The sequence below is a fragment of the Elephas maximus genome, chromosome 10 (genome assembly GCF_024166365.1).
Source record: "Elephas maximus indicus isolate mEleMax1 chromosome 10, mEleMax1 primary haplotype, whole genome shotgun sequence".
NCBI lineage: Eukaryota > Metazoa > Chordata > Mammalia > Proboscidea > Elephantidae > Elephas > Elephas maximus.
Window position 1 is genome coordinate 45,068,559 of NC_064828.1, and position 21,012 is coordinate 45,089,570.

The following is a 21,012-nucleotide window of genomic DNA, read 5'->3' on the forward strand; positions in this document are numbered from 1 at the left end:
AATAAAAGTTGCTTCCTTTCTTCTTCAATTTTTATTATTTTAGGTTACCTTTTCTTTCATAGAGGATCCTAACTTTTACCTCTTCTAACATATTTGTACTTTTGAAGAGTCTGTTCGACTTTAATTAATGTCCCCTGGGAATCATCTTAGTTAAGAAAAGAGGTAAACTCCCCCAGGGACCCAGCAAACGGGGACATTGCACTCTCTAGAGAATTTGGTCCACCATTAATTGAGTTTGTTGACCATTAGCTGTTTTCCATATGGATAGCTGTCCACATTAATAACAAAGCTATCCGAAATATCTTCTGGCACTGTTAGAGTAGCATTCGCATCCTAAGGGAACCAAAGCTAGGTGCTTATACATCTCATATCAGGCTCAATAATTATATATGAAAATTTTTATAAATTTATCTTACTTTAGTGATAGAACAGTATTTGTTTTATTACTAAAACTTATCCATTATAATTTGACCCAAAAGGAAAAACAAATACAAAAGATTATTTAATCATAAAACATGATCTCAGACTTTATCGCACTCATAATGTCAAATAACATTTCTTTTTTTCTTGATGCGTTTCATACTTTGCCCATAAGCTACTGTTTTCTCAAAAACAGTGCTATTTTTTGTCAAAATCACATCCATGTAATTTACATTATAATTAATAGGAAATCATTGAACAAAAAGCACAGGCTTCTTTTTCTTGTGGTTTCCTTATAAGTGCTCTGCCTGAGAATTCCCATCCTGGCAGATTGCAGGCCATTATTCCACCCACTCGGTACTTCTGGGTTGTAGTATTTTTCCAAACATTTTCCTTACTAGGGTTCTTGTTTGTGACTCATGTTCAGTCACCATCCTTCTGCTTTTAGATGCTCAACATATCTCAGCTCATTAGAGCATTATTGGCTGTACATTCAGCTTGTAAGCAAAATTAGATTGAGCTAGAAACTGAGAGCAAATGGTACAGATCTTTAGGGTCTGTCTTTATATGAACCCTCAAATTATTCTAGATGTTTTGGAACCTCCAAAGCAATACTGAGAATATTGACAAGGAAGGTTTCATTTAGAACTTGGGATGGCTCTTGAATTAGAAAAAACTGATGAAGGAGGATTCATTTCAGATCTTTCCCAAGAATCCCCATGGATTCCCAGGTTAGGTCAAGATTTTCAACATCCCATTCCCCTGTTCCGATCTGCTTTCCTGGGGATCAACTTAACAGATATGTTGGCTGGGGAAAAGTTGGAGCTTACTGATCATAGAGATCCCAGGAGAGTTAAACTTTTCAATTGGTTTCCAAGTTCAGTACTGTTTGAGGCTACCTTAATCACCCTGACCATGAAAAAGACCAATGATTTATCAGCATTTCTCATCATGGGCACCACTGACATTTGGGGACAAACAATTTTTTGCTAGCTTATGGGACTGTCTCTTGAACTACAGGACATTTGTAATTCATGTTCCCCAGTCATTGTGACAGCTCAACAGAGCCTGACCCATTTCCAAATGCCTGCTTGCCTTAGTGAAGCAGTTATTACCTCTTGGGATCCAGAATGACTGCTTAACAGTTGGGCTTTCCTCTAGCCTAGTATCGGCATCCTTAGGGGTCATTTGTAATGCCTTTAAAAAAAAAAATTTAATGCCTTTAGGGAGAGCCTATTTTTTTCTAATTCCCTTGGTACTAATTATGCATTTTCACAACATGTCCAGTCCATCTCATCTTTCCCCTCTCTGCCAATTTTATTTACTAAAATTTTTCTTTTTTCCCTTATATTTACAACCCTTTTTTTTTTTTTTTACAACCCTTCTTGAGTCAAAGTTCTGATTCTTCATTCTCTGGCCTTGGGCAAACCTGTCTACATGTAATTAGGTTCATTGTCTTTATTCTTATAAAAACTTTCATAACACTAAGAACAATACCTTGCACTTGTATTCTTTACATTGTTAAGAAAAGCACCTTGCATAGTTGATATTGAACTAACAGTTGTTGAGTAAAAGGGGGAAGAATGGAAGTGAAGCTCAAGATCCTTGGTATTAATGAAAAGGATGAGAGTGAAAATTTTAAGGGAGACCTTCAAACACGTGATGTTACATTCAGGAAACAGTAGACCTGGGAAGAATCATGATTCCTGCTATCTCAGAATCTGAAACCTTTGTCCTCTTCTCCAAGTGTGGCTCTCTGTATTCCATCACTCAACTCCTTTACTGACACAGGTGGTCCTGCCCAGACCATAATTCATGCATTGCTCAGCCCTAGGTTTATCCCAAGACCCACATTTGGAAATGTTAGGCTAGACACAATCCAGAAAGATGGTAGTCAGTGACATTAAAGCTTATTTAACCTTTTCACATTAGGTACAACCTTCCTGACTTTACCTGTTTACTATATATATATTCTGGTTTTTGCTAGAAGGTCACTTGGCCTTAACTCCTACATATGGATCTAAACTGTAGCATCCTAAGAATAACCTAATTCTTATTAAAAAAAATTAACTGCTCCCTATTTTAAATAGGAGCCCTGGTGGCACAGTGGTTAAGAACTCACTACTAACCAAAAGATTGGCAGTTCGAATCCACCAGCTGCTCCTTGGAAAAACCCTATGGGACAGTTCTACTCTGTCCTTCAGGGTCACTATGAGTCGAAATGGACTCAGTGGGCAACAGGTTTGGTTTTATTTTAAGTATACTTCCTTCTTTGTTTTGAGACAGTTAGCCTTTTCCCTTCTCTGTCTTGCTCCAACTCTGAATAGGTACCTTCTGTAACCATTTTCTAATAAACATTGGCAGTATCCTCAGCCCAGAAAATGCAGACGTAGTCCTTTCTTTCCCCCCTCCCCCTTAATCTACGAATTACCTCCAAGGAGAATTCACTCCTACTCCCTCACTTTCTTTCTCTTCATTCCTCCTACCTCCCTAAGTAGGACAATTTAATTTGTCAAAAGTAACCAACGTGATTTTGAAAGTTCAGCTCCTGTTTGGACTAGAATTCCGATGCCAGAATTCATAATCACAGGGAGCTGTCACTCTGCTGGTCAGCATGTGCATTAACTATTAATGGAGAAATATTTAAAACCCACTTGCAAAGGAAAAGCTCCATTTTTTTCACTTCTGCAGATCAAAGGTGGCATTGTTCTTGGGCTCAGGGACACTCAAGTCACCTCCTCCCCCATCCCATAAGTTTTATAGACTGAGTGACCTGGAAGCGTTTCCACGGTCACAGAGTTGTAGTGCAGGCTTTTGCCGTTGCTGTCATACTGTCCTCCCCAGTGGTCACAGCTGACTTTGTAGTGCCCTGCCAGGGCTCCTTACCTATGCTCAAAGCACCGCCAGTTCTCTGCTGCCTACCGAGCACAGACAACAGAGCCCCTAGCAATCCTAGACTGGTGTGGGGTTCCAGAGTCCAGGGGTTAATTTCACAGGCACAAGAGTTGTTTTCAGATAGTATGAAACTCACTAAAATAGTGCATTTATAGATTTGTTCCTTGAGTTGTTAATGATTTAGCTCTTCCATGTCTATTAAATGTTGTAGTATATGATTTCTCAAATCCCTTCCAACTTCAAAATAATATGAAATTAGCACGCACTTCATTTAAAATCTTTATATTTTCAGGGTGCTTATACTGAAGCTTTTGTATAGAATTTTGAAGCTTAATTACTCACGTGGTTCTGGTTTTTATGGGAAAAATGCAAATTTCCTGTATTTTTCTCCTTTGGTATAAGTATTACCCAAGCATGTCCTGTGTGCAAAAGGAAAAGGGTTACATTTTTTACCCTGCTATGAATTTGAGAACATTTACAATAATCTACATGAAAGTAATAAAAATCTTTAAAAAATAGAAATACAAGTCAGAACTGGGAAAATATACAGGATAGAGGCTACTTCCGCAGGAAAAGTTAATATCCACGTGCATACAATGTAAAATGCTAAAGATGATCCCCAAATTTTTTTCTGAGTTACCTGGTGGTGACTTCAAAAAGGGAAATGTACTCAATTGCAAAATTTACATTTTCCATGAGAAAAAGCATAACACTTCCTTTGAAAGAATTAAGTTTATTTTAATAATTAGATATGAAATGATTATCTTCTAGGATTTTTTTTATATAAGGGGCTAGATTAATAAGGTAGAAAAATTCCTAACCATAATATTTCTTACAAGTAAATTTCTAACCATAAGACTTCTAACAAGTAAAACAATTATTTTTCTCTGACTTTCTTGCCAGATATTATTACAGAAATTTTGAGCATAGCTCTCACCCAAAGGTGGCTCCTTATGATAAAAGTTTGATCAGCTGGAATTAATAAGAGAGGAGGTCAGTATTCTGTACTGGAAAAAAGGAAAACACTACTAAAGTGAGAAAGAATATAACCATTGAAAAGAAGGAAAAGCAGTTAATAAAAATTAGTTAACACAAAATTAATCAAACAAAAGAGTAGATTAAAATCCTATCATCGATAGATGGTTGATGGATTGATAGATGAGAAAACGCTAAAAACCAAGTATAAACAATGAAAAAAAATTTTAAAAAAAAGAATTGATTTAGAAAAAAAACAGAAAAAGATAAATTTTAGAGAAGGAGGGGAAAGTGTTACTTTCTAGAATTTGGGTGTGTGTGAAAAGCATTACGACTTTTAAAAGAAATACGGGTATGGAATAGGGTTAGAAATTTTGGAGAATAAAAAATGTAAAGGAAGAAAAATGGGATACAGTTGACTTGCTATTTTATAGCTACTGATGCCAAGTGATGTTGTCATAGCTGTGAACTGATCGTAGAAAACAGATTAATCACACTATCCCTATATCTTATTAATTCCCAAATTTCAACCCTCTGGAATAGATGTTTCATTTTGTTCTGGGCCAGATTGAGCTAAATAATTTCAAATGTGGCCTGATATCTTTATGACTGCACTTTAAGGATCTTGACTCCCGAAAAAGGTAATGCTAGAGTGGTTCATAGGACAAGCCACAGTAGCTAAGCTTAAAAATAGAAGAAAATGCATTCACTTTTTTTAAAAATTTCACGTGGTGTGTAGAAGTACACATCAAAAAATTAAACCCTGTTAATTAGGCCTTATGCTGGAATTTCAGTACCAAATTTTACATTGCTACCTTGATTGTTCAGAATGAAACAGGTTACTAGTCACTGAAGCAGGCAAGGTAGAAGTGTACCGGAGATATCAGACACAAGAACTTAACGATAATTTTTTACCTCTTTCCCAGTAGATTAATTATATAGCTTAATTGTATGTTTGACTAAAAATTCTGTTAAAGTAAGAATATGCTTAAAATCATTATAATATTTCAGATAACATGATCTAGTCGTTTTTAAAGTAATCAGAAAGGAAACACCAAGACTATCTCCCCTGCTATCTAGAAATGAATTCGTTGTTCTATTTTTGTTAAAGTTTAAAAAGTCCTTGGATTAACTGTCATATTAACTTGAGCTTAATGAATCAGCGTTTGCCAGGAATATTTGAATATGTGTGTGTGTGCATATGTGTATATATATATATATATATACTTTTTTTTTTGAGAGAGAGGGCAAAACTAACCCTGCAAATGTTTAGAGGATATGGTCTTTGAACAATATATGTAACACTGCCCCGAATTCCTAACTGAATCACTTTTTTAAAAAGAAAAGAAAAGCATGTTAAGAGACTAGGATGCCAAGAAATAGTTGGCTATGTGTGTGGAGGGGCAAGGAAGAGAAGCCCCGCCAGCAGTTTTTGTCTCTGGCGGGTGAGCTACTGTCCGGAAGGTGCGTTGGCTCTCTCTGGGCTCCTCTCTGCTGTATTGTGCGGCTCCCTCTCTCCCTGGCCTGGCCTGCTCTGGCCCAGAGTGGATCAAACAAGCCGTGGGGAAAGTTCCCCTCATTTGCATCACTTCTAGACAGCCCTGTCGTACTCTTTGCTGACAGGAAATCACTGTCTTTGTCACCTTTTCTCAGGGCCCTCCTTTTGGCAGAGATGGACCATGTGACCAAGCTTAATCACAACAACAGCGCTGGCTCGGGACTCAGTGACATGTTTTCCTTAGCACTTCAATAAATGGGGTAGCGGAGTCAGTAGGAAATGACTACATTAATTTTAGAGTGAAAAGATAATTAACACTTGAAGGACTAATGCTACAACCTATGGAATTATTATTCAAATTAAAGTTAATTTATCAAAAACTTGTGAAAACTATCTCCTGTAATGCAACTGTTTAAAAAAATAAACCTTGAATAGCAAGAGTTGGGTATATGTGGAGGGAGAGTGGAAAGAAGGTGGGGAGAGAGGGAGCCTGGAGGCAGGGAGAGTCAGAGAGGGAGAGAGGAAAATCATACCAGGCATTAGCTGTGTTTGAAAAAGCAACTTAAATGGGCTAAAACTTCAACATTTGAGACTAAAGGCTGGAGCATGTAAAACGCTTACTTAGATGATATGAATAGGACACTGGCAAACAAAAGCAGCAGTGTGCTCCTAGAAAACTGTGCTTAAAGGAGTTTCCTTGGCAACAGAAATGCAGTTCCAAAAGTAGACAGAACTTTCCTCAGAAAACATACTATTAATAACAACCTTCCGGAACAACTTGGAACAATTTGACGACTTGGCAATAGTAATGCCAAGTGTTCTGCAAATTAATCTATCACATAGCAGTTATGTTTCTCTTGCCCATAATTCTGCGGGACTCTAACCTAGAACTCATTGCTTTTCAGTGGCACAAATGTGAAAAATATTTCTAAATGCTGTCATGGAAAAAGAAAACCAAAAGAAATGCTAGTGGCTAACTGTGGCCAATGATTATGCTCAGCCTTGTCGAACCTACAAGAGATCTTAGTTTAACGAGATGAGTTTATTCCAATTAAAGCTACCACATTTAATATCTCATTCCAACAAAGATGCTTTGACGAACATACCTTGTTAAAGGGTTGACAGCCTTGGACCTGCTCTGATGTGAAGCATACCTAGAGGCCATTGGTTATATAAATGTAACAGTTCACTAAATATGTGCTGAGTATTGTTTTTAAAAGCATCATCATTTCTTGTCAGCCCAGAGAATAAACTAATCTTGGATCTACTTGACCAATGGGAATCATTTGAATTCTCTGGAAGACTGTATGTTTGCCAGCCAAGGAGGGTAGAGTTTTCCCCTCCTCTGACCTTTCTTGAATCCTTGGATCTAAAGGTTAAAAGTAATCAATATCTCATTGTGCTGCTTGGTTTCAGGGTAATAAGTAATAACCATCATGTTAAAATCCAAATGATTACAGATAGCACTTAAATGAGTTGACCTGTATGAGAGCTTTTATTAATTGCAATCAAGAGAATCATTAGAGTTTGCTAATAAAATTTTGGATTAAATTGCAAAAATTTCAGCCTTTAACTTTTTGAAAAATGACTTTTACTTGATGAGATGTGAATGTGCAGTATTCCTTCCTGTGCTAAGCTGAGAGCTTTGGCTTCAACCTGAGATATTTGTAGATTTCTTTCTGGTTTCTATAAAATAAATTAGAGGAACATTTAAATTCCTAATAAGAAAGGGTGTTTGGTTCACTGCCACCTTTGGCTCCCGAACTACTCATACTGTGTGTATGTTTTAGGTCAGTGACTTAATGGAAATATTCCTCACTTAGTTTTTAGCATTTCCTATTTTTAGAAATGACTTATCTCTAGTGGCTACATTCATACATTCAGGCCAATCTTGTTTGAAGCTAAAAAATTATATGATGTGTGATTAAGCTTTACAGACAATCATGGTGTGAACTGAAAGTTACGTGTTTAAAAGAGAAAAAAAGAGAAAGACAGTACTGAAATTTAAAGATGAAAAGCAAGTATTATCATTGACAAAGTGGTCTTGATATAAAAAGGATAAACGTTAGGTTTAATGTTCCATGTAATTACATCAGGAATCATTGGTTATCACAACTATAGCCACAAGGAAGTATAATATATATTTATATATACTTTTGAATCCGAATATTTTTATCATTCTAATTTTTACAATTTATTAGCATTTAATGCATGTATTCCTAAACCAGGAGGGTAGAGCAAAAAAGCTTCCTATATAATGTTTCAGTTATTTCAAAAGGAGTCCTAGTACCTCTTGAGAATAGGCTGATGGGAGCTGAAGGGAAAAGCTCAACCATAATGTTTTCATAACTAAACTCATTAACCTCCTTCTTTCTTGTCTTATTTCACTGCCATGTCTAACTTTGTTATTGTCCATAGCAGCTATCAAGTCAATTCAGTATATTTCTAGCTGCCCAAGAGACATCCAGCCCCATTGTGTGCCTTACTAAATGTCCATACTGCCTTAAATCCCATCCTGAAGATTCATCTCTTTGGTAATAGTAAAAAAAAAAAAAAAAAAAAAACAGGCACTGTACTGGGTGCAGATGTTCCATGGAGTAGGGGAATAATTGTTTTTGTTGTTGTTAGGTGCCTTCGAGTTGATTCCTATTCATGTGGCCCCATGTGACAGAGTAGAACTGCCTCGTAGGGTTTTCTAGGCAGTAATTTTTATGAGAGCTGCATGTTTCTCCTGTGGAGCTTCTGGGTAGGTTCAAAGTGCCAACTTTTCAGATAGCAGCCAAGTACTTAACCGTTGTACCACCAGGGCTCCTTAGGAGAATGCTACTGAATTAAATTCCAATTTTGAGAAGTAGCTTAAATGGAAGAGCACTGGGAGGGGAAGAGAGAGTGGATAGAGAGATGAAATCCAAAAAAACAAAAAGGGACCAAGAACAAAAGTTGTCTGTTTCACCATTTGATAAAGAGGGGAATGTGTTCCTGTGTATGCATGTACGTGTGTGGGTGTGTATGTGTGTGGCATGGAGTTGGGTTGAGATAGAGAGAGAAGGAATTAACATTGGCTGAATCTTACTATTTGACTTTGTAAGAAGCACCCTATTCGCATCGTTTTATTTAATGCTCACAGTGGTCCTGAAACATACGTGCATTATTTTCCCCATTTCATGGACTTGAAGCCTGAGGTGCAGAGAGGTGAAATGACTACATGAAACGACATAGAACTAATTTCTCAATGAGGTTAGGTTAGGGTATGCTGAGACAACAATCAACCCCCAAATTTCAGAGGCTTAAAATGACAAAGATTTATTTCTCACCCATGCTACATGTCCAACACTGGTTGTCTATGGGCTAAGCTTGGCATTTTCCTCTCTAGGACTTAGACTAACAGAGCAGCCACACTCTCAAATACTCCCTCATTGTGGGAAAAAGAAAAGAGCGCTCTAGAAGGTCTCACTCTGGCCATTAAACCTTCCGCCTGTAAAAAAGGTGCTCAAATCATTGCCAGAACTGATCACTTGGCCTTACCCAACTTCAAAGTGGGTGAGAAAGTACAGCCCTACCATGCACCTGAAAAACAGAAAGCCAGAAATACTTGTATATTTGTGCCAATAACTGCCACCAGAAATAAGTAAATAAGCCAAGGCCTGAACTCAGATCTGGGTGGCTCCAGTGCCCGTGGTCTTTCTTTCACATACAACTTGCCTGCTCATTGTTGCCCCATAGCCTCTTCTTTACAACAGGTAGAATTCTTGCAAGAACATTATTTCCTCCCTTGACATGTGCTTTTTTTGCTAAGACAGAAAGAAATATGTCCTAATTGTTAGATGGTACATCTGCAGAGAAAACATGATGGACTTGGGTTGGCTCTTTAACAAATCACCAGGCTGTTCTGTTAAAGCCCCCAAACTTTCTCAGCACCCTGGGGGGGAAGTATTGCTGTGTTGAGCCTCTCAGGAACCTCTTGTATTTTGTCAGATTCAGGAAAGCTAAAACCGAAAATATTTTTATTTGGGGGGAGATGCACTAAAGGGCACGTTGTGCTGGGGCAATGGACCTCATGAATCTTGTTATTGCCAAAGGGACTTAATGAAGAGGGGTCCCCATAGAGTGCTCTATAGAAATATCGTTTGCAGAAAAACACTTTTTTCCAGTCCTGTCGAGGAAGCAGTTTCAGTTCACAGAAACAAGGGCATTCCCAAGTATATTTTTAATAATGTAGGCATGTATGAAGCTCCTGCATTCTTAAATTAGGCACTCTATGGCATTCTGTCCCTAATGAGGCACACTGGAGTAAGCTAAGAGGGAAAGAGTGGTCTTCCTGCCAAACCTTGACTCATTTACACACACTTTTTTTTTTTCCTGAACTTATCACTTTTGGGGTTTTCTTTGAAACCTTCCCAGGTCACAGAGCTCCAGCCTCTCTCCAGAAGGATATCTATACACCCCTGAAACTCATCTGAACTTGTTATTTCAGCAGCTTTCCTAAGTAGTTGATTCCATACGCTCATAGACATTTGTGATCTGTGATATTCTCCTTTGTCATCTCGTTTTAGCCATTGAAAACTTGAGACTTTGTAAAAGACGTGTGTGTGTGTGTGTTTAGGCACACACATGTACATGTGTACACACGCACATACAAGTATATAAAGTATTAGCTTGTTTAATTACAAAAACAAAAATCTTTCATCAGGATTGAATTTAGGTGAAGCCAGACTCTTTGGACCAGACGTGCTGGTAGTCCCAAGACATTTAAATCATGCACATATAAATAACTATGAAAAATCCCTCATATATGCCAAGTTTCAGTCTGGAGCATATTTCTGTGTTGTAAATCTTGGCATATTGGATTTTGTTACCTTCATTACAATAGTATTACCCCTTTCAATACTCACAAGTTCCTCCCTGAGAGAGCCTGCATTGGGAAGAATTTAGTTGCAAGTACTCTGTTATTGATTATATACGTATTTTTTTAAAATAATGATATATTTGGACCTCACAGGCTAAATTTGAAGGCAAATCATTACCATTTTTGCTAGATTCCAAGCTCCAAAAAGACAGAGTTTGTGTTTGGTTTGTTTACTGATTTATCTCCCGTGCCTTGCACAGTGCCTGGTACATAATAGAAACTCAGTAATCATATACTGGAAAATGTACTTCCAATAGGGCTTCTTCAATAACCTATTAATTAAACTCTGTTAATCAGAGCCATGCTATCAATTCATTACATTTTCAAGAAAATAATCCTACTTTATTTTGTGGTAATTAAGTCTCGAAGTTTATGGCCTCCTCTTATATTGCATATCAAAACAAAAACAAAAACCAAAGTGTATGAAGAGCAGGGCTTCTAACAGGACTCCTTCCAGTTTGAGCCCCTAGTGAGAATTTGCATTTGTACAGGTTCCCAGGTGATGCCAATGCTGCTGGTTAGGGACTAATTCTGAGAACCGCTAGTAGAGCAGTGATTCTCAAAATTTATTGCACGTGAGAATCACCTGGGGATCTTGTTAAAACGTAGATTCTGATTCAGTGTATCTGGGGCTGGAAATGCAAATTCTCAACAGGGGTTGGAACCAGAATGAACCAGTTCAAAGCCTTGATAAGGGCAATTTTTTTTTAATTGTGTTTTAGGTGAAAGTTTACAGTACAAATTAGTTTCTCATTCAAAAATTTATACACAAATTGTTTTGTGATATTGGTTGCAATCCCCACAATGTGTCAGCACTCTTCCCCTTTCCTTTATACCCCAGGTTCCCTGTGTCCATTTGTTTAGATTTCCTTTCCGTTCCTGCCTTCTTATCTTTGCTTTTGGGCAGATGTTGCCCATTTGGTCTCGTATACTTGATTGAACTAAGAAGCAATTCCTCATGTGTGTAATTGTTTGTTTTATAGGGGTGTCTAATATTTGGCTGAAAGGTTGACTTCGGGAGTGGCTTCAGCTCTAGTTAGCAGGGTGTCCGGGGGCCAGGGGGCCAGAGTCTTGAGGGGTCCTCCAGTCTGTCAGATCAGCAAGTCTGATCTTTTTTTGTGCATTTGAATTTTGTTCTATATTTTTCTCCTGCTCTGTCTGTGACCATCTATTGTGGTCCCTGTCAGAGCTATCGGTGGTGGTAGCCATGTGCCATCTAGTTCTTCTGGGCTCAGGCTGGTGGAGGCTGTGGTTCATGTGGTCTCTCAGACCTTTGGACTGATATCTTCCTTGTGTCTTTGGTTTTCCTCATTCTCCTTTACTCCTTTACTCCTAACGTGATGGGACAAATGTATTTTAGATGACCACTCACAAGCTTTTAAGGCCCCAGACACTACTTACCAAAGGAGAATATAGAACATTTTCTTTATGAACTGTGCTTGCCATTTGAGCTATACGTCCCCCAAGACCATGGTCCAGGCCACAGTAACTTGGTTCCTCAAGTTTTTTGAGTGTGTCTAGGAAGCTTCTGTGGCTTTGTCTTGGTCAAGTTGTTCTGACTTCTGCTATATTGTGTGTTGTCTTTCCATTCACCAAAGTTAACAGTTGTTTACTATTTCATAACCATCAGAGATTGTTTCTGTGTGTAACCTTTTCTTGGGTGTTTATAATAGTGGTCTCATACAATATTTGTCCTTTTGTGATTAACTTATTTCACTTAGCATGATGCCTTCCAGGTTCATTCATGTTGTGAGATGTTTCACAGATTCATCATTGTTCTTTATCATTGTGTAGCATTCCATTATGTGTATGTACCATAATTTGTTTATCCATTCATCCGTTGATGGGCACTTATGTTGTTTTCATCTTTTTGCTCTTGTGAATAGTGTGCAATGAACATGTGTGTACATATGCCTATTCATGTGACAGCTCATACTTCTCTAGGATATATTCCTAGGAGTGGGATTACTGGATCGTATGGTATTTCTATTTCTAGCTTTTTAAGGAGGTGCCATATTATTTTCCATAGTGGTTGTACCATTTTACATTCTCACCAGCAGTGCACAAGAGTTCCAGCCTCCCTACAGCCTCTCCAACATTTGTTATTATTTTTTTCTTTTTTTGATTAGTGTCAATAACATCAGGGTGAGATGGTATCTCATTGTAGTTTTGATTTGCATTTCTGTAATGGCTAATGATAAGAGCAATTCTTAATGCTCAGGACACTTGGATTTGGCCAGATTGATACCAGGGAGAAAGAAAGAGGATGGGAGGGGAAGAGATTGGAAGGAGGGACACAGACATCCATGTCTGAGACATAAATGGTACAGAAATGTACAACTAATCCCATGGATAGTCTCCAACCTTTGAAACCATGTGTTCTTGATTGTGTAACACATGCCAGTATGATTGTTTATATATATGAGGATAACATGTACCGTGCAAGTGCAAAATCTAAAAATAGAATAACAGATTTAGGTGAAAATGAATAGTCATTAGAAATAGTAGGTATATCAATACAGTTGGCCTTCATACCATAGTTTGTAGGAAAGTTTATGACATGATCATTGTAGAAAATAAGGTTTGACTTTGGATGATTGTATGTTTCTACAAATGTAATCGTAGAGGGAGTGAGGAAAAACAATGAGACACCTGGACTCAGCAGCCTGTTTAATCCAAGTCCATCATGACTAGGGAGAGGGAGAAGGAAAGGGAGAGGGAGAAAGAGCGAGCATCACTGAAAGATTGGCTCATCTTTATAAAGGTGTAACTAACTAATTCAGAAGATGGAAATTTAAAAACTAAATTCCATTGTTATAATGCCAGGAGATGGCTGAAATATAGTTTTGAAACATTCCCCTACCCCTTCATTTAAAAAAATTTACATTATTCATAATATTTAAAATAATCCTCCTATATGGTTGTTTATTATATATATTTTTTTTTTTACTAAATGATTAATTGTGAGCTCTAATGATTTTACGAGCCCTGGGGACGCTGTGGTTAAGCGTTCAGCTACTAACCAAAAGGTTAGCAGTTTGAATCTACCAGCCACTCCTCGAAAACCCTACGGGGCAGTTCTACTGTCTTATGGGTCATTATGAATCGGAATCAACTTGATGGCAAAGGGTTTGATCTTTTCTGGGTTAATGATTTTAAGCAATAAAGAAAAGGTTAAAAATACACCATTTAAAATTAGAACATGGTAGAATTTTGTGGAAAATTCTCTTCTTGCTCCTTTTTATGTCCACCTTTTGGGTCTACGGTCTTCGCACACAACTTTGTCCCTCCTCCCCAACTTCCCTCAGCTGGGACATGCTGAGATTTGAAAATATGCATCACGAATGTTTCTCTCTGCGTGATTGTTGTGTCTTCTTCATCACTCACCTCTACCTGGTGAAGCCAAGGGACCCATTCTGTGAAACACAGTTTTTTTTTATAAGCCACTCAAACTTAAATAAAAATAATATTTAGAGTTGAACTAATCGAAATATTTTTCTATAACATGGGAATATAGCAGAAGAATTCATATTTGGCTAGCATTTTATAATCCATGTTTTTATGATAGTTTCACAAGGCTCTATCCGTCCAAGTTTGAGTTAGGAAAAGAAAGTGTGGAAATACTGTCAGAAGCCTTTTCTGTTTACAAAAAGATCCAGGGATACCATGAGTAATGCCAGAAATCTCACGTGACAGCCAGCTCTTATGGGATTTTTGAGCACACAAAGTTCAGGAAATTCACTGTCCCTTGCCCACACTTTTTTTTGCCCACACCGCTGCTGACTGTGCCCTGCCAGGGTGGACATTCCCCCAGGACTAGGTAATAGTTGGAACTTCATAAATACTTTCTGAACTGAATCATCTGCTGAATGACTGTTTTGTCCCAAATATTTCAAAATGAATCTCTAAGGTGTTTTCTACTATGGGAAGTGAGAATTTTACCTGGCGTTTCAGGATTACAAGTGACCTTGAAAGGACCTTTATACCTTTATTTCATTCCTTCTCTTTCAAGGATTTTTTTTTTCTTTTCCCCGTTCGAGATAGGAGAGAATTTGTCCTCCATCGAAGATCTTTCCAAAGGGAATTCCACAACCTCCCATTAAAATGTTTAATAGCTCTCCTTGCCCTGAAAGTCTCCTTCTATCTAGTGTAAATCCCTTCCGTTGTTAGTTCTAATTGTCATATTGGCCAGAATCCCTGCTCTGGAATTAAACCTCTTCTCTCTGCTTTCTGTATCGTTACATTTCTTTTTCACTGCAAGCTTTTGCAGTGTTTTTGTTTCAATTTAAAAGAAAAAAATTGAAATTCTTTATTTCAGTTTTGCCTACATTCCACCTAACTGAAACCACTTCTGTCCTCTTTTGTAGAAGAGCATATGCTAATATGGAGAGACTGCCAGTAAACCCATATATTTGAGGGGCTTTAACAAGCTCCAAGGAGCCCTGGTAGTGCAGTGGTTAGAAAACTCAGCTGCTAACCAAAAGATCAGCAGTTTCAACCCACCAGCCACTCCACAGGAGGAGAAAGTGGCAGTCTGTTTCTTCTGTAAAGATTTAGAACCTTGGAAATCCTATGGGGCAGTTCTACTCTGTCCTATAGGGTCGCTGTGAGTTGGAAATTGATTCCACGGCTGTGGGTTTGGTTTTTTTGGTTAGCAAGCTCCATGGATTTCTCCATCAGATTTCTCAACTCTCTCTTATTGACATTAATAAAATAGTTCATGGGTGGTTTGTAAGAGGAACGTGTCCTGTCTGAGATGGTACAACCTATAGTATATACTTAGAAAAAAAAAAAAAATAGAGGTAAAAAAGAAAATGATATAAAAACTGACAATAAATTCTCCTTCCATTTAGGGCCAGAGCTGCTGCTTCTCCCAGTGGATGCATAATATATTATTTATGTAAGATAGAGCATAGTGTTTTTGGCCTACATTCCATTTGGAGCATACACAGAATGACAGTTTCTTTGGCTTATTGTTGTATATCTGGCTATCTATTTTTAATACATTGCTTTTGTCTCTTTTCCATGCTTGCTTACATCTGTTGTGATGAAAACTGACATAAAGGTTTTAAACTAAGAGAAGTGATAGAGAAAGAGATGGTAAGAGACAGACAAAATTTCAGGGGAATGCGAGACAGAGAAACAGGAGCAAAGTCACCATCAAGGGAAGCTGAAAGCAGGCAGCCTCTGCAAGATAAATGGGAGGGAGGGTCAGAACAAGTGTCTGCAATCACAGAGAAAAAAATGGCAATGAGGCTGCACAAAGCATTTCTCAGTTAGAAGGAGCTTAGTACATTTCCCAGCAAATTATTTAAAAATTTTAAGCCTCAGTTTTCAAACCTGTGAAATGAGGATAATAGCACCCACCTTGGAAATTCATTGTTAGGATTGAATGAGATAATGTATCTAAGGGATTCAACTCGGTGCTTGGTAAATAATACATACCCAATATGTAATGCAGAATCAGAGGTTGGCAAACTATGGCCTGTTGGCCAAATCTAACCAATAACCTGTTTTTGTAAATCAAGTTTTATTGGAACACAGCCTGGCACATTTGTTTGCAAATTGTTTATGGCTGCTTTTACACACAATGGCAGAGTTGAGTAATTTTGACAGTGACTGTATGGTCAAAGCCTAAAGTATTTACTATATAACACTTCACTAAAAAAGTTTGCCAATCCCTGGTGTAAATTATTAACTATTATGGCAACACTTTAGGAACATAAATTTGTTCTACATACTTTAATGGTTTCCCAGTTAAATTTCCTGTCTGCTGTATTTTAATAAGATAATACCTGTTACCTATCATTATTTTGCTCTAGGTTCTAGTTTTCCGTTTGTTACAACCCTGCCCGTTTTGCTTCCTTTTCAGTGTAGCATTAAATGGTTAATTGGTCCATTTCACCACCAGGTGGCCTCCTATACTCTATTGTGCGTGTGTGACCCAAAGGAAAGCAGAAGAAAGTGGATCTTGGACACTTCTTTCAACTTTGGCTGTCATTATTCTCCTATTAGCATGTCGCTCGTGATTTACTGCTCTGAAGCGGCTCTATGGACCCTACATTTCATGTTTGGCTCTGAAACATAAATAAATTCACCTTGACCTTGTAGGAAAATGAATTCTAAATCAGAGTTAGAAACAGTTAAATGGTAAAAACAAAGTATTTAAATGCATACTTACATACAAATACCCACACACACCCCAAACTATAATAACAAAGCTTGGTTTATCAACCTAATAGATTTACCGGGACTCAGTTCTACCCTCGTGTGTATACTAGAAGAGTTAACGGATCTTGATGTTTATTCAGGTAAAGACTAAAGCCACTCACCGAAGCTCAGATCTTAATATGTGGCACTAATTTCTCTTGAAGGAAATGGGTGGACCTCATCTTAAAGCCCCGGTTTCTTTATGCTGTTTTATTCTATAGACCCCATTTCGAGGTGTCCTTGACTTTGTATTTAAACCTCGCGAAAGGTCGATGTTAGGAAAGGAAGATTGGGAGGCTATGTGAGAAGGAACTAGAGAAGAAGACATATTCTTCCTTAGCAATGACTCTTACCTCTCAGATCTCATTTTGTTCATCTGTAAAGTGACAGGAAGTTCTGGATGACTTTAAGTTCCATTCCAAATTCAATATTCCCTCTTTGGTTAAAAAAACAAACAAACAAAAACTAAGATTGTTTCATTTGGTAATTGAGTTTGCCTTAAAGTAATCTGGCAAAATCAGAATTTTAGGAACTCAATTTCAGAGGTAAATAGAACAGCCTCATGGGTAAATATATTTTTAAAATCTGCCATGAGACATGTATAATTTCTAATTACCACCCTGGTTTTGGTTCATTTCAGGTAGTAGTCAAAAATACCTGTTTCATGAATATTTCTTAGACCCTTCCCTTCTCATTTCACTTTTATTCAGTGGTAGATAACTCTTCAGTTGGATTCTCTGCAGTGTCATTTGCCAAATCTGTCAAAGAAGTTCAGCTTTCCTTTTAACGTCTTATTTTCTACACTTTTAATTTCCTTAACTTTTTCTTTTGGCAAATTACCAAATGCCTCTCAAATTTTTTCACAGCATAGAACAATATATATGCACTTATATTTCCATTGAAAATGGATCATTTCCTATCATGTGAACAACCTGTTCTTACCTTCTGCTTGTATTGTGGTCCGCACATCACTGGTTTGTATTTGAATTGTCACATTGGATGTCATGGTAAATATGGCTAAAGGCATTTAGCTGTCTATGAGGAAAGGACCTGAAGGGTCCCTTGGGCATTTTGGTAAAGAACAGAATCATGTTTGAATTCAAAATCTACCCTGGAGAGCCAATGACAAGCAATCACTCTAATTTCCAAATTCCCTGCTGGGTCTGCTTCTCTGGAGAATGTATGGTTGAAGGCAGATTCATAGTTGCTAGAGGAAAAATCGATTACAAGTTTTTCCACCTTACAAACTACATTAACTGGTATCAAAACCAACTAATAATTTATAACATTTGCATCACTTTCTGTGTCTAAGCACAAAGACATTTCCTACCTTGACTGTATTTTCTCACATATATTTCTAAAATGACATACATCCACATGTACTAACACATATGTTAGGAATTAACGGTCTAATAATTCCACCTTTGAATACAGAATGATTCTTTTTGGTACTAGTGACTATATGAGGATGAACCAGTAAGCATTTGTCTAGTATTAATGTATGCTGTGGAGAACAAAAGGAAAGGAAAAGCATCTTTACTCTCAAGTAATTTATAATTCATTCAGAAAAGACCCAAAAAATGTGAAATAATAGCAAAAATAGCAAGTTTGTGTTGTACAAAAAATAAGTGATAGTTTTCTTAGAAAGTGTTTATGGAAGAAAGATTTAAGCTTGACCTTGCTGGATATAATTTAAATAAGTAGCGCAGAGATGGGTGTATCACAGAAGAATGCAACATGGGGAAAAATTCTCAGATCTGGGCATTAGCTTGACATGCTCCTGGGACTCCACCAAAATCGAGGAGACACACTGGGAAAGACTAGGAAACAAGTGGCAAATCATAATAGCTTCATCCAGGTACTCAGTCAAAGACAATAAAAGGTAAGGTTTTATTTCTTTCTATTGAACACTGAATCCTAGACTCAGTGTTTCCTTTAGTAAAAAGAAGATAAAAAAACCAAACCCAGTGCCATCGAGTTGATTCCAACTCATAGTGACCCTATAGGACAGAGTAGAACTGCCCCATATAGTTTCCAAGGTGCACCTGGTGGATTTGAATTGCTGACCCTTTGGTTAGCAGCTGTAGCACTTAAACACTACACCACCAGGGTTTCCAAAGAGAAGATATATACACAAATATACATACTAGTGGCATAAAAAGATAGGAAAAAAGTTATGTCAGAGGTCTTTTTTTTTTTGTGCTTTAGGAGAAAGTTTTCAGAGCAAATTAGTTTCTCATTAAATAATTAATAAACATTTTGTTTTGTGACATTAGTTGCCAGCCCTGCTATGTGTCAACACTTTCCCCTTCTTGATGCTGGGTTCCTTGTGTCCATTCACCCAGTTTTCCTGTCCCTTCCTGCCTTCTCGTCTTTGCTTTTGAGCCCATTTATTCTCACATAAATGGTTGAACTACATGTATTACATGTGTTTTATAGGCCTGTCTAATCTTTGGCTGAAGGGTGAACTTCAGGAGTAACTTCAGTACTGAGTTAAAAAGGGTGTCCAGGGGCCATACTCATGTGATTTCTCCAGTCCCTGTCAGACCAGCAAACCGGGTCTTTTTGTGTGTGTGTGTCAGTTTGAATTTTGTTCTACATTTTTCTTCCACTCTGTCTGGAACTCTCTATTGTGATCCCTGTCAGACCAGTCGGTGGTGGTAGCTAGGTACCATCTAGTTGTACTGGACTCAGCCTTGTGGAGGCTGTGGTAGTTGTGGTCCCTTAGTCCTTTGGACTAATTGCTCCCTTGTGTCTTTGGTTTTCTTCATTTTCCCTTGCTGCAGACAGGGTGGGACCAGCAGATGTATCTTAGATGGCTGTTCACAAGCTTTTAAGATCCCAAAAGCTACTCACCAAAGTAGGATGTAGAACATTTTTTTTAAATAAACTATGTTATTCCAATTGAGCTAGATGTCCCCTGAGACCATGGTCCCCAGCCCTCAGCTTTTTAATGGTACATTTTGCATAGAGATCTGAAATCTCTTAGAAACATTAGCTACTTGCTTTTTTAAATATCCATGGTAGATAAGTGGCAAGTGCGTCGTTGTCCCTATGTTACAGATGGCATGTCCACGGAAATGAGAAATGACTTGTCTGGGATCATGTAGTGAGCAATATCAGAACAGAGGCAGAAGTAACAATCACAGGACTGATAATGCTCAGTGTAGAGGGCCTTACTTTCCATGGTACTTAGGGAAAATCCTGGAACCCACAGGTTTTAGTAACTATTTCTTCTTGAAAAGTTGTCCATTGTTGTTGCTGTAAGCTGTGCTAAATGGCCACATCCTCATATTTCAGCCCCTTTTTGTTCCAATCTCCTTAGTGAATTCTTTCAAGCTTTATGCAGTCATCACCATGTTTTCTCCATCTGCTAATTTCAGAGAAGCCATTCACCTTCTCTAACTGTGATTTCCTTCTTCTTCTGCAGTGCTGTTTATTTTTTGTGTAACTTTTATGATTTAGTCTCTGTAGACTGGTCATTCATTGTTTCCTCTATCTGCCAAAACCTTTATAATTTCCTTTATTACTTATTACCTTACCTCGATCCATCTATGCATTTTCTTCATTTTGTTTCCCAAATCTTGACTACTTCTTTTTTCTTACTCTTATCACTCTCATAATTAGCCGTACACATGCCACACACACGTGCGCACACACACACACACACAATGTTTCTCCTTGGTGGAACTGTTCTAACAAACTTCTTTGACTGTTTATGGTGGAGTTCCTTACATAGCTTGGAAAATGCTCAAAAGCAGTTCTCACAAGGGAGGTTTTCTCTGAATGGTCTTACACCAATAAATTTCACCTGTATTCCAGAGCTTCTTTAAGGCATCATTCTAAGCAAAAGGCATGACCATCACCAAGAACTCTCCTATCAGCCCTTCTAGCCTCAACTTCACACTATCAGAACTCTGTGGAGGTTTGGGAGATGAGCCTACACCAAAGTGAATCCTGCTATGAAGGCAACAAGGTGGGGTTAAGTGTGTTTTGGCCACTCCAAAGTCACTTTGAATAGCATTCTTGGCCTTATTTACACTATTATTCCAAAAAAAAAAAAACAAGGGCCCATGAATTTCTTCAGACCTCTACACTAAGATCTAAA

At 37.8% G+C, this 21,012-nt stretch overlaps 1 protein-coding gene across 3 annotated transcripts in view; it reads left to right on the forward strand.

Moving 5' to 3' along the window:
- Positions 1-21,012, forward strand: part of AKAP6 (A-kinase anchoring protein 6) — a 607,892-nt gene that overhangs the window by 495,730 nt on the left and 91,150 nt on the right. The window lies entirely within an intron of this gene.